Below are 18372 nucleotides of genomic sequence, written 5' to 3' on the forward strand. Positions count from 1 at the left end.
TGTTTTATTGCCCTTTGAACCATGCCTAACTACTATTCATGCCATTATAAGTTGTAAATCCCTCGGGCAATGTTCAGCTCACGTTAAGCTAACGAATTACATTACCCACGAGCTGCTCACATGTGTGTGCCTTGTGAAACATTTTTATTATAATATCATTATTATATATTTTACCTAATCTAATCTTAACAAACCTAAAAGGATCCTTATTTTTACATTTTAGTTACTTTTATAATTATACATAAAGAATAAAGATGAAAAACAAGAAACAAAATATTTAACCAATCTTCTTTTTTTCTTGCTGTTCATTTTCAAAGAGTTAACCCTAATTTTTTATACTACTGATAGTAATGAACTTAATTTTTATTGAATTAAATAATGCACTAAAGAAAATAATGCAAAAAGTAGAAAAATTCCATTACCTCTCAACTAATAATCCTGCCACATAAATTGTAAATTACTTGGCAAGCATGTAGCTTCTGTTACCATACAAGTTATGTAGTGCATGAGCTACTCACAAGCATACCTCATGAAGAATTATTATATTATTTATCTTTATTTATCCTAATGAATTTCTAACTTTTACATTTTAGTTACCTTTACAATAATAAGTAAAAAATACATATGAAAAGCAAAAAATATAGAACTTACCTGGGTTTTTTTTTTGCTATTGATGAAACATATGCCTACTTTTTTTGTATACTAATGGTACTACTGCACTAAATAACTTTTATTTAATCAAATAACGCACCAAAAAATACAGAATAATAGCACACAAAAAGCAGACATTGTCCAATAACTATCATAATTTCTCTGGCTTTCTAAATTCCACACTTCTCAGAGATGTAGTAAATAAATTAGAGAATAAAGAATACCTGAAGAACAAATATCACAATTTTCTAGTTTATGGCTCCGTAAACAAATAAGATTGAAAGTTCTAAAATTATGCTTTGCCTGAGTAATAACTATATCATAACAAGTAATTTACATTAAATTCCACACTTCTCAGAGAGGTGGTAAATAAATTAGAGTAAAAGGAACACCTAACAAACAAATATCAGAATTATCATATTAGGGAATATTGGGGATTTTTTCAAATATTTCCTTATAAAATGAAGAACTTAACACTTATATAACATTAAAATGTTATTTATTAACTATGTTTTGATGCCAAATATATTCATATACAATGATAATAAGGTAGTTAACTAAATTTTAATGTAACTCTAAAAAGTTATGACATGAGCACTTTAACCTGCCCATGATGAGTGTGTTAAGTAAACTGAAAATTCTGAACTTTACTTTCAAGCATTACATTTATTTCATTTTCCAAATATTTAGGAGTTTTAGGATCAATATGGCTTATTGTGCCAGGTAATGTCCATAGTTATTGAGTAAGGAAGTACAAATCTAGAAATGCATTACATACACATATTGATGACTTACATAAACTTTCTGAATGATTGGTCCAATGAAGATCTAAATTCTTTGCCAACACACAGCAAACACCATGAACAACTAATGATTCTTCAGTGAATGGTAGCCTTTCAAGTGCACAGACATCTACAAAAACAGAAGAGTTAGGTAGTAACTAAATTTAAAATACTGAATTTCATCTTTCAGTAATTTTTTCTTACTTATTTCATTTTCCAAATATTTTGGAGTTTTTAGGACCAATATGTCCTTCTATACTGGATAATGACAATCATTACTGGGCAAGGAAGCTAGAAAACACAAAACTAAAAATACATTAAGTTCACAAACTGTTGACTTACATAAACTTTCTGAATGATTACTCCAGTGATGATCTAAGTTCTTTGTCAACAAACAGCAAATACCATTAACCACTAGTGGTTCTTCAGTGAATCGTAGCCTTTCAAGTGCACCGACATCTACAAAAGAAGTTATATGCATGTTCAAGAGAACAGACAGACACTGACTTGTTACCTAATATCAAAAGTCTACTTCCAAATATATCAGAGCCACAGATCATGCAAGTTAAAAAAAAAAAAAAAGGTCTAGTAAAATCTTGATTTCACTATCAATCCGTCTACAAATCAGACCTTCTGGGGAAAAAAGAAGCTTTCTGGATACTAGAAAAGTCAACCAAATATGTTAAATAGCTAAAGAATTCCACAAAAAAACTAGAAATGGGATGTGTTTTTTATACTTTTTTTCTTTTAGAACCCAGAAGTCTGTTGATAATAATATACATAAAATTTGCATATATTTTGCAACAAGCCCTATATTCTACTATCCACAAAGTTACAGATAGATGCCACATATGATATAACAGGTGCATATAAATAAAAATACAAAAAAGAAAAAATTTCAAAAGTTACAAGTACCAACAAGCTTTCCTCTAACCCAACTGGGATAAAATTATACAAATCAATAACAGTAATTACTGTTCAGCACCATCATAAAATTTGGAAATTAGTATCTGCTGCAAAAAAATATCCATGAGTCCAGATACTATTTGGGTAATAATAAAGAAAAATAACTTATATTAAACTGATAACAAATACCAATATTTTAAATGCATAATACATATTAAATTCAGTAAATAAGTCATATATTTCCTCTCTACAGATCTGTAGATTTGCTTAGTCTATTTCATTACTGAAAACAATAATAAAATAATTTTCAAATTAACAACTGATACCCAGGTAGTAGAACAACAACAACAACAAAAAAGAGAGACCCAGGTTAGGTCAGGTTATTTAAAATCGGTAGATACCCAGGTTTTGGGGTACCTGTAACAACCTCTAATGGCAATCAAAACCTACTAAGATATTTGTCTGAACTATATAAAAAGTAAAAAGATAAATATAATAAACTTCATAAGTTCCAGTAATTAATGATACCAAGCTATCTCTTTATGAGATGTAAATACTTCAATGTTCTGTAAGACACATGAAAAAGTGGGTAGCATATTTCTTGGGTCATCATAATAGGTATGAAAGATTCTACTTAAACTTCAGAGGTCAAAGAAGTCAATATATCACTGAATCAGCTGGGGAAATTTCTGTATCTTATCAGTTTTTTTTTTTCAGAATGAAGGACTAGATTATTCTAATCTATCAGGCTGATATATCTGTAACTCCATAATTATTTTTGTACATGCTCTCCATGATACAAGATCTTTCTTTGTCAATGATTTTTTTTTAATTTGTTCAACATGAACAAATTAAAAAATTAGAAAATGTGTCTAATTAAAATGGTGTTAAGAAAACTAAGGTACACTGGTTAAAAGATAATAGAAGTTTCCACTGAAGCCATGATGGTTATATATATACTAACAAGGCTCATACCTAATTATTCATGAGGACTACTTTAAGTATGTAAAAATTACTTTCAGGCACTCTTCCATTAACTAGTTATGCTTTCATATAACATGTACTAGGCTACCAACAGATCAACCACCACCCTGTGATGGATCTATTCCAGTTTGGCTGAGTGACATAAAGCAAGTGGAGTTAAGCCAGTACTGTTGACAAAGCAACACTCCCCACCAAATCTGGTGAAAGAATGCAAATGTAAAAAAGGATGCAATGCACACACACTCAAAAAAAAAATATTGTGTAAGAAAAAAATCTTTTTAAACGTTCAGTTGTTTCACAGAACCTGTAAAAAAATGTTTATAAACACCTAGTATTTAATAACACTCTCTAGAACTGCCACTATGGCAAAGACCTTGAATATTCACCTACATACACATATACAATGTACTATATGATTAGGTATTTCTTACCATGTCTTTTTAAAACCTATAATGAACAAATTCAATGATGTCTACAATTTCCTTCTTTTAACTTAAAATATAAAAAAATGCATTAAAATTATTTTATATATTTTATCTAATAAATGATGAAACTATGTAAGCTATAAAAAGTTCACTTATATAACACTATGTAGCAGTGTATCCTTGTCTTTTCAATATGCACCATTATTCTACAATGTACACAATCATGTGTGTGTGTGTGTGTGTGTGTGTGTGTGTGTGCAAAATGGCAACCTTGGCCTTTAAGCCAAATAAAATTTTGCTGCCCTCAAATCCAGCATAGCAGGAAGATTCTTAATAAACGTATTCTGACAATCCAAATATTATGCAAAAACCTCAGGCTATAAGTGTTGTAGGGTCAACATTAACCTTGAGAGACAGTCAGATCTCCACTCAACACTAAAACTTCTAAATAACTTAGGAATATTACGGAAAGATCTACCTTTTGAAAGTACTGTGTTATAGTTTCTTATTTTTGTCTTTCACTGATTTTTTTAACATACACATTTTCTTAACATCATGAATACTATTTTTCTATTGTTTAAGCAACTTTTGTAATTACACATCCATCTCAAATAAAACCACTAAATGTCATTACACCCAGGAAACCCAAAAATTTATAGTTAATTCTGAGTCACAGCAATAAAAGGTTCCAAACTACATATAATTTCCAACAACTTTTTTAACTGAACAGTTTAATTTGCTTGAAATAAGTTTGACATACACAAAAGTTATTTTCATAAACATAAAATGTATTTCCAAACATACTTACCTCTGCTGAAACTAATAGCTATTTCTCAGTCTTCATCTTTCCCACCTAACATTTTGTTTGCTTGCTCCAGTCTTTATATACCCCACTCGACTGCCCTCAGCAATATCAAATTTGCAAAACTTTACACCGGCCTTCACACGCCCTCTATGCAGGTACTGTATATAAGCATTGTATGCAGACAATAAAATCACTTTTTCGTGACTTACCTCATTGTGGTCACTAACACTGGCCTTTAGTGGGGAGGAAAGGAGGGAGAGTGTCAGCAAAGGTAAGTATGTTTGAAAATACATTTTCAGTTTAGGAGAATGATAACTTCCAAAACATACATACCTCTGCTGGCACTAATAGCTAGAATCCCACATTGACAAGGCAGAGGGGCCGGTGAGGACAGAGATCATACAGAAAGCATCTGCAGAGAACGATTATGTATCACGAGAAGTGGTATCACAGTGGGGAACACCACACTACATCCAGAACAAGTATGCTCTTCACCCAGAACTACAGAAAATTGAAAAGGGTGGAATATAATACAAGTATATGGTCCAGCCCCGACCAAACACCCGAAATTCCATAACTTGGGTTGGATTTAAGGGACCATGGTACCCATATCCCATGTTGGTGGCCAAGGCAGTTGGACCGCAGATATATATATATATATATCTTTGTGATAGGCTTCCTACAAGTAACCACAGAATTATGCATTTCGAACCACTAAATTTATGAAAGAAAGAAAGCAACACCAAAATGGACAATCCTTCTGATCAGCCTGAAGAAGTACAAAAGGCAACATCCCAGGTCTGGATTGACGGGATCATATACCATACTTCACCAAAGTCCATAACTCATCCAGTCTGAATTTAGAAACAGTTGTCTTTACTCCTCCACCAAGTGGGCAAGGAGAATTCTGCTTACCCATGGAATTATGGAGAGAATGTGGAGCACTATCCCACCAAGGACCAAAGATGGGACCACGTTCTGTTCGGATTTACAAGGAGATAGCATCAAATCTGGACTAGTTTTATGAGTAGGCTCCTGCATAGGTTGCTCCTGTTCCTACCAATATCTGGGAAAAAATATCCAGGGACCAAGGTAGGGGGGTCCCCAACTTTGCCCTCTTCTCCAAGAGTGGAGAAAACTCAACACTCTGAAGGAAAATCTTCTGTCCACCACCTTAGCGACTGGGAACTGGGTATGATAAGGACTCCTGAGCTCCACAAGTAGAGGGGGGGGCAGGTCTCCGGAGACATTGCAACAGGTGAACCACGTTCCCTAATTTTTAAAATCAAGCTGATCTTGACTATTTCAGTTCTAAAATCAGCAATGACTGGCAAAATCCCCTTTAGCTTTACTCATGATATTCCATGAGTAGCGGTCCATTAGAAATATTGTAATAAAATATCACCATCCAAATGGTCTTATGGAACACATTTTGACAGAGCCCACTGCAACCAGGAACCGATATAAAGGTTGCTAGTGCGGAATTTAAATACAAGCATACTCGACTGGGCAACACTCGCCACTGAGTGGGATCCAAAAGAAATCAATAGGGACCCTAGAAGAGAAAAGAACAATAACTATAAGTCAGATAACACGTTACTCACCTCCCTGTTAAAAATCTAGTAGAGGTAGTCAACACAGCCACAGGGGGAAGAGGAAACTGCCAGATTGTGAAAATAAGATATGAACGTGTCGAGAAGTCCACATACCAGCCCACAAAATATCTTCTAGAGAACCAGGCAGCCAAAGAAATTGATAGGTGTCAAATCTGGTGAGAGGTGAAGTGGAGCATATTGCAATCATTAACAGATAAGCCTGAATAGGTAATATGGATCAACTTCTGAAGCTATCTGGTTAAAGTAACAGGTGATAAAAATCCCTGGACACTGCAGGATCCCAATGAATATAAAATCTGTTCTTAGAGTCTCGAAATGATTCGTTACAAGCCACATAACATCCGAGTGCCCTGACAGGAGATAACAAACGATCTGGGTCTGATCCACTGTAAAGATGAGAAATGCCAGGTAAATGAATAGGAGAAAAAGATCTGTTTCCTTCTCTGGTAGTGAGAGTTTTTAGAATAAATGATCGGTTGGGATAGAGCAAAACATAGGTAGAGTGATAGAGTTCGCTGAACATGAATGTCAAATAAATCAGAATGACAGCATCCAGAAGCTAACAGCAATAAAAAATAAACTGTGAGGGAAAGATGATATAATGAACAGGAGGCTATGGGTTTGAAAGGATGCCGTGATAAAGCATGTAAAACAACCCTAAAGTCCCAATTGGGCAGAAGGTGACTGATCAGATGAGTCCTCAGGAAAGGAAGCTCTAGTGAAAGGAGGAGCAGAAAACAGGGAGTCTAAATTCTCTCCAGAATATCCTGTTTCAGAATGAAAGTTCAAATCAGAACCTCCGGGAGAGATACCCCCAGGCCACATCTCGCCCCGAATCAGGTCACGGACACCTTTCACAGAGAGTGGCTCTCCCCTCGACTGCTGACCACCACTAGATAACAAAGGAGAAATAGACAAAGGTTGAGTAGCCTCCGTGCTTGAAACCTTTACACAATAATTCATATCCAATTTTTTTTGTAATATATTTGTAGGAAAAAAAACAAAAAAACAAATTCAACGAAATATATCTCTAGATAACAAAACAAAGAATTTCCGATTATTAGAAATTGAAAACTAAAAAAATGTAAATCAACAAACATTAGTCTGAATGCTCGCGCTTTAGCAAGAAAAAGTGATTTTATTGTCTGCATGCAATGCTTATATACAGTACCTGCATAGCGAGTGTGTGAGGGCCGGCATAAAGTTTTGCAAATTAGATATTACCAAGGGCAGTCAAGTGGGGTATATAAAGACTGGAACAAGCAAACACAATGTTAGATGGCAAAGATGAAGATCGAGGAACAGCTATTAGTGTCAGCGAAGGTATGCATGTTTTGGAATATATTTTAATGATGTAGCAAAACTTAACACAATACAGAAAACTATAACAGGAATTGTGCTAGTTACCTAACTTGAGCTTCTACTTTCACAATATTCTAGGCCCTTGGTAACTGCAAATTATATAAGCCATGGAAGTAAAACTTTGCACATTTTTGTTAATACATAAAACAATACCACACAATATCTTAAAACACTTAGAATATATGTCATCTATACCATACAAAATTATCAAAATTTGATGTTACTATTAATGTGTATACAATTTCATGTTAATTTATCTTGGACATACATTTGGAACCTGGAGAATGATGTTACAACAGTACAACTTCATACTGTTAATCATTCAGCTTCCTTTTATACATTAGAATAATAAAAAATATCTATTCTGAAAAGAAAATTAATTTTATAAACTGGAAAATTTTGCAGTCTTATAAAATTCCATTATCCCTATTTTTAGAAAACACAAAAATCAACAATTAATATCAAGACATTTGTGTACAGCATTTATTGAGCTATGTGTCCATATAGTATCCAATACAACCTCAATAAGCCTAAAGAGGTTAAAAACAATGAACACTTTAAATAATCCAGTAACAGTTTTAATTAGAAACAAGATAATTATCTGATCTAATTGGATATTACACTATCAGATGAAGTCAAATTGGGTATTACTTTTGCAATGAATAGGATAACCACTTAGCAGTTCCATCAATGAATTATTTCAATATTACACAGGCATGATACTAACAGCATGTACATCGCACATATCAGTTATTGCATCACCTAGCCCACTGGTTTTTTTTCTATTAGCTTTTAAACATAGTAGTATTTCCCCAGTATTAAAAAGTGGGAGCCATGGTAGTTGTAATGCAGATACTTGTTACATAATTTGAAAAAACATGATGCCACTATATGCCACAGTAGCAGTAGTAACAACAATAGCAAACACAATCCAAACATCAGTCTCAGTGGGGGATTCTGAGGTGCCTCTTGTCACTATGTATAACATTTCCTTCAAAGGGCCTGCAATGATTGCCTATTCACGTGGATTTGTACATCCTTGTGTACATCATAATTAAAGTTTCAAAAAAACAATGATAAAGTAACTTGTTTAATACTAACAAAGCAGTAGCACATGTTTGTGGAGCATTTTTCAATACATATGGCCATATCTACTATCCAATTCAAATCTGATCAGACATAAGGAGATGGATATATTATTTGTTCCACCCCTGGTTTTAATCAAAGATAAGTGAAAACTACGCAACCAGCTTAGTTACAGAAGCATAATATATTTTGGATAGTATGCTGATCACGTTAAATTATTAAGCTTTTCATTGCTTGTATGCATTAAATGCAGGAAAATATTCTTTACTGAAATTGCAATTATCATATGAAAGATTAAAAATTTCCATTTAAAAACATACTCATTTAGTTGAGTGAATGCATGAAGTTAATATGAAGAGCTATTCCTAGAAACTCTATGTAGTTATATTTCTAGCACTATTATACAGCACAGTTTTTGTTTTTACAATAACTGAATCTTTTTATCATCAAAATCTGTCTACATCTCAGCTTTAAGAACTCCACAGAGCACAAATTGAATAACAACCCTGTACTATCTCACCCTAAAAATACCAATTACTATTTCCTTTAAACAAACCACAGTTGTAAACTAGTTTGTTATCCACATTCTGCAAAGCTTTATTTAGCAGAATCACAGTTGCATTAGTCATTACTTTTAAGATTCTTGCTATTCTGCCTGGTACTTTAAAGTTTTCTACAATTTTAGAGTTAAATCATATTTGAAATGCACATGTATGTAACACAAAAGAAATCGACTTGAATTTTTCCAGGTGCAATGTATCAAAACTATTATTATTATGTGCACATTATTAGTTTTGATACTTAATGCTAGGGACTATTTGTCGAGGGATCGAAATATTACATTCCCGGGGAATTTAACTTTGCTCGAGAAATTTCACAATTTTAATTGTCTTTCCTGAATGCATGATCCATCTGTATTCTTTTAGTTATGACCAATGAAACTGAACATATTGCATGGATTAAATAGAAAAATTCATGGGGATATGTAATTTTACGTAATCTTCCCGACAGCTTTCCCTGAAGTAAATGTAATTTTATTTCATTATTTCTATCCCTGATGTAATTAATTTATAAAAAACATAAAATTGGAAAGTAATTGATGAACAAAGTTCTACCTAAACTTAACATCATCAATATCTACTTTATTTGCAAAGTTATATGCAGTCTTCAAGATTATGTAGGACTGTTCTCACAAAGTCCAAAAATTAAGATAGCAAAACAATTTGTTCAAACCTAATAAACTTTGTCAGTACTGTATAATAAATTTTTATAAACATCAATGATCAAACAAGTCAAAGAATTACAATTAGTTTTTTTTCTGAAGTATTTTATATTTGAAAAATTTAAATCAGTTACTTTTCTGAACTCACAGAATTTTTGGGGGTGTTTTGGTTAGCCAGGGGTGGTGCCAGCCTCTTACTAGTGTGGAGGCTGAGATGGGCTGGAAAAAATTGAGAGAGCTGCACTCCACATCTTATAAATCCACATACTCTTAGTATTTAGAAAGTGAACCAGCTTTAACAAGTTAACATTGCTCATTGAGTGAGAGGGCTACAGAAGCTAAGGTACATTTTGTGGTAGCTTTAGCCCCAGAACCCCTTGCCTATAGCTAACAATGTTTGGTAAATCGTTATGTATTTCCAGAAACTTGTCTCAACTTCAAACAATAGACACATTACACCTGTATTGTAATCTAAGTCAAGCAGTACACTTTAATGCAACAATGCCATACTCAAAGAGTTTTCTAGCTTTATTTTCCTGTGGTATACTGTAATTATCCACTTGCAGCCTCTGGCAGATTAATACAAAGGGCTGATGAGGCTTCAGCACTAGGGTCTCAAAGGCTTTGGAGAATCCAACCTTAACCAATTTTGAAAAATAGAAAAATGGGTCCCTAAAAATGTATAAGGCTTAATATGGCCCTGTTTGCAGCAGACTAACATTTGAGTGCACAAGTTGTAATCAGCTTGTATAATAACTCCAGTTTATTCAAGGTCATGAAACATTTTTTTTTTGTTGAACCTGACTTCTATTCATGGTGTCTGTAACAATGTTTAATAAGTCTTTGGAAAGCTAATATCTTACTCTAGTATTAAATATATATATCATACTGTATTTGCATGTACAAGGATGTTCTTATTTTCTACTACAATCCGTGTTCTATGTATAACAATGTTTGCAAATACTGCCAATTCCATTGTATCATATCATACTTCAAGCATCATTTATGTTATTAAGTTGCTTTTGTAACCCCTTACTTGTACCATATTAAACTCATAATAATCTTTACTGTTTGTGTAAGCTCTTTTTCTATCTACTGCTATTCTATGGTAACCACATAAACCTAAGGGAGATGATGCAAGTCAATATATATTTTATACAAAGTACTGGTCATATTCACCCTTCTTCAAGCTTCACTGTAACTTACTAATATCTATATATCATAATAAGTAACTTATGTTAAGCCTGTAATTCATAGAGTAGTGTTAAATAAATTAGAAGATGGACAAGACCTAGAGAACAAATGTTACAATTCTTATACAAGGAGAATTGAGGTTTATTTAAATATCTCCTTTATAAATTAAGATATTAAAACTTGATTTATTAACTATGTTTTGATGCCAAGTTTATTCATTATACATTGATAATAAAGTAGTTTAATTTTTTTATGTAACTCTGTAAAAGGTCATGACATGCGCAATTTGACCTACCTGTAGCAAGAGGGTTAAGGCAATCTGCTGTATTACCATTTGGATAATGTATCGCATCTGATCAACTAATGGAATGTGTTCTCCTGGACTACCCTGAAATGTCATATTAAGATGGCATAAATACACATGGGAAGACTTTCAATCATGCTTGTGATGAGTAAGAAAAGTACTAGTTCAGTTAAGATTTGAGAACATTACACTGAATCCCAAGAAACATGAATTATTCCTGGGACATAGTCAGTGAAGAGGGAGTGTCTAAAGACCCAACCAAGAACGAGTCTATATGTAACTGGTCAGTACCAGAGAATGTGTAAACAAAGAGGACTTCTTGGATTTTGCTCCTACTATCATCATTTTGTAAAATCACTCTCTACATAAACTATTAGAAAAAAATCAAACAAATTGTGCTGGACTGCTGACTGTAAACATGCCATTAACAAGACATACAAATTAACCACTAATCCCACACCAGAATAACTCTTTTAAGACTCATTCATAATAGATAACAAATACAAGTGATTTTGCAGTGGGAATAATGTTATCACAAGCACAGAATTTAAAAGGTCATGTGATCACCTACCAGAGCAATTTAATGAATTCTACAAAAAGGAGGTACTTTGCAATTCAAAAAGAACTAGTAAATCTTGTTCAAGCCCTAAATCCATTACAGCACTATCTATATAGACATCAGTTTGCACTCATGCAGCATTAAAGACCATGATGAATTAATGCAATCCAGAAGACCAGATAACAGGATGGCTCCATAAACTTCAAAAGTAAAAAACTTCAATGTCTTGCACTGCCCTGCAGAGAACCATGAAAATTATGATGCTTCATCCCAAGTACCTTATATTACTGAATAACACAAACACTGGGAATAGAGGGAAGCACAAGATAATAAACACAACAATCCAAGGTACAACACAGCACAACCCAAGGTCAGGCATCCAAAGATGATGAAGAACTAATGTCATCTTACAGTCCACTGAAAGATGTTCAGATAAAAACATATCAATATTAATCCAATTATTCACCATATCAAAAATAAAGCAGAATGATCAAGGCAGAAATGGGCTCAATACAGCCAATGTAGAAAGATGTACTATGCACAGTGGGATTCATTATGCTTACAAGAAGATTTGTTTTGTCAAAAAAGGGAAGATACCAGTGGATGGAAATTATGACTTCATAAGGAACATTAACATTTGCTACAATCAGAAGCATCCAAACATCTCCACAAACTTTCAACAACTGGACACATAGTGTTAAAAAAAAAACACTAGGGAGGATACAAAAACAACTCTACTGGGTCATATGCAGAAATTCTGTATGGAATAAGTGAAAATCATGAGAACTGTGATGTGAATGAAACAATATTAGCAACTATAGCAGAACTGTTTGGAACCATTCCAAATAGTTTTTGTCAATATACTTGATGTTCTAACATAGAGCAACTGTGAGAATAAATACATCTAAGTGGTGGTCAACTTTTTCATCAAACCAGCTAGAAGCATATGTTACTTTTAATCATGAAACAGTAATTCAAGATCAAGATCATTCATTCACAATGTTGATAAAGGTTAGACATTATCCTACCTTCTTACCATTAGCCACACAAAAAAGAAAACACATTTAGTGACTGGACAACCTGGGATATTAAATGAGTAAAAAAAAAACATTTTCTTTATTTATTGCTCAACATTTTGACTGTTCTTTGTATCACGTACATAATTACTGTTGTAATGATTATAATGTTTATACTTATGAATATTAATGTTGTTACTTTTATTGTTAACAATGGAAGTTTCAATTTAAAGTACAATTATATTCTTTGACTAATAAGATTGTTCAAGAGCCTTCACTATCCCAGGTGGGAGTAATGTTGTTACCTAAGTTTCAATTCAAACTCATATTGTTTGGAGAGATGGAAGTTTGATGTATTATGATATGCATGGCTCAACAACTAGAATCTTCTTGAATTTTAGGAAAAGCCTTGAAGAATATGTGAATTAGGATAAGATAGATTATTACTGGTTTTTGAGAGAGCATTGGTAAGTTATTGCTTGAAGTAGTATAATATTGTTTGATTAAGTTTGTTAGATAGTTAAGTTCAGCTTGTAATATTAAATTTCTATTCTCCACAAAGTAATAAGGTATATATATATATCACAAGCTATATACCAAGAGCAAATGTATTTTAGTGTCTACTGTAAAGTTAGGACTATCAGCGAGCATCAGTTAAGCTAACTTGTAGAACTTGCAATCAAAAAAATAATGTATTCATTAAGTGAGCTAGCCTTAGCATTCTGCTTTTTTGGCGAGTTTTTTTTTCCAAATAATACCTTTACAACATAAATCATTACATCAATATAAATAAAAGATTTGGAAGATACAAAAGTAAAAATTTAAATACTAAAACATACAAAATCCAACATACCTCCTTTGAGTACAAACTCAATGATACTTTAATTTTTTTTTTGTTTTCCAGCACTAACAAAAATTATTCAAGGAATTAAGTATCTTAACAATACTATCCACAATATTAGAAACAAACTGTACAACTAAAAGTTAGTATCAATAAAAGTAAAGTAATTATCTTTTCAAGATGTGTATATAATTATAAAAAGACAATTTCTTACATATATTTCCCATGCAAGAAAACCATTAAGCTTCTGATAATTGAATGCATTTTATATTTAAAGATTTCTTGACAATTTTTGTATGTTTTAACTTCCAGATTTTTAATTCCCGTATCTTAAAAGCTTTTTACATCATTGTAGTTGTTAATAAAATAGCCTACAAAATTGTTATTTATTGAAGATTGCATGGGTATTGTACTTGATATATATAAAATTGTTGTATACTTTCTACATTTCTAATGCTAATCTTTCATAAAAAAAAGGTGAGCACCAATGACCTAGTCATTTCAAGGAGGCTTGAAAAAAAGCAAATGTCTAAATAATATGGTAGAGAATAATTAAATCTGAACTATTATTCAATTTGTGTGGTTATTGTTATTCTAACATCAACCAGATATCTCAGTATCAGTCAATTCGTCAATTTCAATCAGAGATCTAAAAGCTAATTAACCATAGCCCACTGAACAATGGAGCTACAAGTATTCCATGCTTAGCAAAGCAATCTGTACTTACATGGTTAGGGATGGCACGTAAGTTCAAATCCCACACATCTGGAAATTTCCCTTCTTACCAAAATAATCAATAACTTACATCTGAAACAGCCATGCCAGTTAAGTGATAAATTTCTCAGTAAATGCAGTTTTTCAAAGAAAAATTTGAGGATGCATATTATATTGTTTACTTTTGTTTCTTTGTATCTGAGATATAATACTGAAGAAGCCTTTACCATTCACAATATTGCCAAATGTTTTGTAAAACACAGGCAAAGTGTATGACAAATAATTAATTTAAAAAAAAATTACATGCAAGTGTTTTCAAAAAGAACTACTACTGCTAGATAAAATCAGACAATCTTTGGCAATAGATATACAAAATATTTTACCCTTAAAAACCTAAATGCAGACTTCTAAATAAAGTAAGTTATTTCACATTTCTTTTATTTCTATGACAGTAAGTATATCAAATCAAGTGCTTTAGGCTGATAGATTTGAATTTTAAGTATTTTAGTGTGGTTATGAAAAGTTTGAATGACCAAATGGTTTATCTGTGACTCCAACACGGGTTTAATGACTTTCTGTTAGTTGGCTGCTATCCTTACTAATACTTTACCCTGAATTTTATGTGTCCTGCTGTAAAAAGTACGTAACATACACAACTTTTTCACAATTAAGTGTAATTTTTTATTGTAATTAGTATGATATGATAGTTGGTATAAAATGACTTCATTTTTCTTCACTAGAGAAATTATCTTTAGAAAATTAAGGGAGTTAGCAACTTCCACAAGTTTTTGAATTCCCTTGTGTAGCTTCTAGCCATATAATATTCTAAATTCATATTGTTTTCCTCTACAACTATGAAACATTTATTAAAGCATTTAAAAAAATCTTGTCAAACACAGTATTTTGCATCTCCTATTCTTACTAAACTATAAAATGGGTAAGCAGTGAGCACCTGCTCCTAGTCATTTTTTTTGCGGTTATTTTACTATAATTATAGCAATCTATGCTTTTATCAAATTCCTTCATCAGTTTATGAGAGAACTGTGTAGATATATAATAATAATAATATGAGATCTAAAAATAATTTCATTCTCCATAATACATGATTTTCTTCTTTTACCCACAAAACTATTAACAAACAAAATGTCCCTAAAGTCAAACAAAAATAATGTACAGTATAACTACCAAGCTGAAATAATTTTGTGCCATCACAATGATTGGAGCCATAAAGCCTTAGTTATTAACATCAAGGAACATGATTAACAAAACTTTATTTCTACAAGTATACAATGATCTTATGAACAATCAGATGATGTAACATTTAACATTCTTGGTCTTATACAAAAATGATAGGTATGAAAAAAGTAAACTTTTGCACAATTTTGTATTATCATATCTTAAACTGTATTTTATTGTTAACAAAATTAGTTTTGTTTGTATCAAAATGTTGAAACTAATAATGTTTTCTAATTTGGGTACTTAAAATGCAATTTTCAGTATAACAGAAGAAATAAATATTTTAATATATTGTTATAATGCTGAAGTATCAGTACTACACCTTACAGGGCCAATAACTGTTTACCACTGCCATTTCCATTTTTAGGATTTTATACACTTTCAAAGCAGCTTCTAACACATATGAGAATATATAAAAAGACAGTAAAAAAATATCTCTATCTTACATATAAAAGAAAATTTTCACATCGCATATGTATATAACCAAAAGTATAGCTAAACCATAAGTTCAAAACATATCTCGTGAAAGTAAACATCAAACACATGCATCAGCGTGACGACATCGAGTTTAAAACTACCTCATGAAGTATCAAAACTTCGAATTACTTACCATATCTAAATCTTAAACACCTTACCCAATACTTAAAATTTACAACAGGAGATAAGAATAATTAACCACTTTTGATTAAAAACAATAACAACAAATCAAAAAGCGTAATATACTTTTCATACAACTTGGGCATGATTGCGGACAAGCATTCAACCTCTACATTATAGGCCTAGCCTACTCTCTCCAGGGTGCCGCCACAAGACCTTACGGAACCATAGATGGCAGCACTCTACAAAATAACCAGCTTCTAAACTACAGGGTTATGAGATAGTGACCTTGAACTTGATTTAGAATTTTTTTCTTTTTCTTTTCCTGGCAGCTTGCTATTACCTTGGGCAGATGTGATCAGCACGTCACGTCCCTAAGCTCCGGCTACGAAATACCCCGTAACTTTAGTCTGTAATGGCGTCCACGTCACACATACAGTACCGGTTGTGTATCATTTAGTCGGCTTCAGCTGAGTGCAAGATTGCATAATAAATATTTTCATCACATATCAGTGTTCATACAAATCCCTATCCTCTGAAACATTTTCCCTCACTATTACATCAATTACATTAAGTTCTAGCGTTTATGTGTCGTAGAAGTTAAAACAACTTTTAACTTTACTTCTACTGTTGTTAAAACAGAAGTGGACAACCACTGATACAGAGAAAAGCCTAATCGAAAAACCATCTATGCCATAACACTAAAATTGCTGTGAAATTCACACATCGAAATATTAGTGATATCTTGAGTGTTTGTATCGTGATATTTATTTTTACAATACCTTTACTTGGCCATTTACAAACATGTATGTAGTGAAACATATGACGTAAGAGAAGTTTGAGTTCCGCATCTTATATACCAACAAGGGAAGACAAGTGACGTCAAAGATGACAGTAACAGTTTTTGCCTCTACGATTCACACAATACACGTCCCATTGATCGAAGGAAAACAGTCATTTAAACAATTTTAGCATTTTCAACAAGCGCAAACAATTAACCAATAGCAAGATTTTTGGCCATGTTTTGGAAATAGTTTTTACAGAATGAATATTATGTTAAACATACTTTTAAATTTGTCAATAGCATTAACTCAGACAGTTTAATGAAATGTACTGTGCTAGGTGTGACATGGAGCCATTAATGTTTGTTCTAACCTTGTTCGCCGGGAGTGAAATTATAAAGGGTTTGACTAAACATGTTTTTAAAACATATTTACGTTTTACAATAAAATAATCACATTCTATGATTAACGGTAAACTCTGTGAACAGATTGATAGAATGATTGTCAACTCCAGCTTTGTTAACCTTTTTTCTGTGCTTCCACGAAAAAATGTTTGGTTACAGTCCTGTCCGGAATGTTTTAAGCTTGTGTGTTATAGAGATGATACAATGACGACACTTTTGTGATATTTGACAGTATTGAGTCGATTAACGAATTTCTATAGTTTTAAATGGTAAACATCCCTACGTAAAGTTTTACTGTTGAAAATCGACAAAATGACAAACTCGTTTTCATATGTTGGTGTTTAAAGTAACCAAGATACACTTCCACTAAAGTATATCAAGGAGTTTCACCCCTCCAGTATTTCAAGAAAATTTGGTTAAAACCCTGTTTTATAGAAGTTTTAACATACCAGGAAATTAAAACCTTTTTTTTTTCAAGCTGAATACATTAAGTAAATGCTTTCGGAATATGTTGTTGTTGTTGCCGTTCCTAAATATAATAATCCACACCCAGAATGAAAAACTCAACACCCCATCTGTTACTTTAATAAACTGCCACATAGGCACTATTTCATACGTGATTTTTTTTTTTTTTTTAATTAGCAAACAGCTACATCCACTACTTATGTTAAAACATGTCTTTAAAACAGAGTCTAGGTTAAATAATATGTCAATCACACATCTGCCATATCCAGTGTCAACAAGTCTTTCGTCAAACAGCAGGACTTATCAGGCCGAATGGGATACGACATATTAAGTCGAAAAAGTAGGGGATTTAGGGGTGGAGGATTCCTCCAAGGATGTTCGGGGACTGAGTTATGGTTCATACGCTATTTTATGTTCTCAA

General features: G+C 32.5%; 1 protein-coding gene across 5 annotated transcripts in view; it reads right to left on the reverse strand.

Moving 5' to 3' along the window:
- Positions 1 to 18372, reverse strand: part of LOC106461780 (steroid hormone receptor ERR1-like) — a 101670-nt gene that overhangs the window by 31533 nt on the left and 51765 nt on the right. Inside the window, exons 2-5 of one of the 5 annotated variants that reach the window (XM_022388829.1) lie at positions 11329 to 11421; positions 7577 to 7620; positions 1776 to 1892; positions 1447 to 1563 (exon numbers count right to left, since the gene is read on the reverse strand). The exons of 1 other annotated variant lie outside the window; for it this stretch is intronic. The gene's annotated coding sequence lies outside the window, so the exon portion shown is untranslated. Of the gene's footprint in view, positions 1 to 1446; positions 1564 to 1775; positions 1893 to 7576; positions 7621 to 11328; positions 11422 to 16643; positions 16659 to 18372 lie in introns of those variants that run through there. 3 more of the 5 variants (XM_022388830.1, XM_022388831.1, XM_022388828.1) reach the window with 3 other exon arrangements.

This window comes from Limulus polyphemus, unplaced genomic scaffold (genome assembly GCF_000517525.1).
Source record: "Limulus polyphemus unplaced genomic scaffold, Limulus_polyphemus-2.1.2 Scaffold1030, whole genome shotgun sequence".
In the NCBI taxonomy this organism is placed as follows: Eukaryota; Metazoa; Arthropoda; class Merostomata; order Xiphosura; family Limulidae; genus Limulus; species Limulus polyphemus.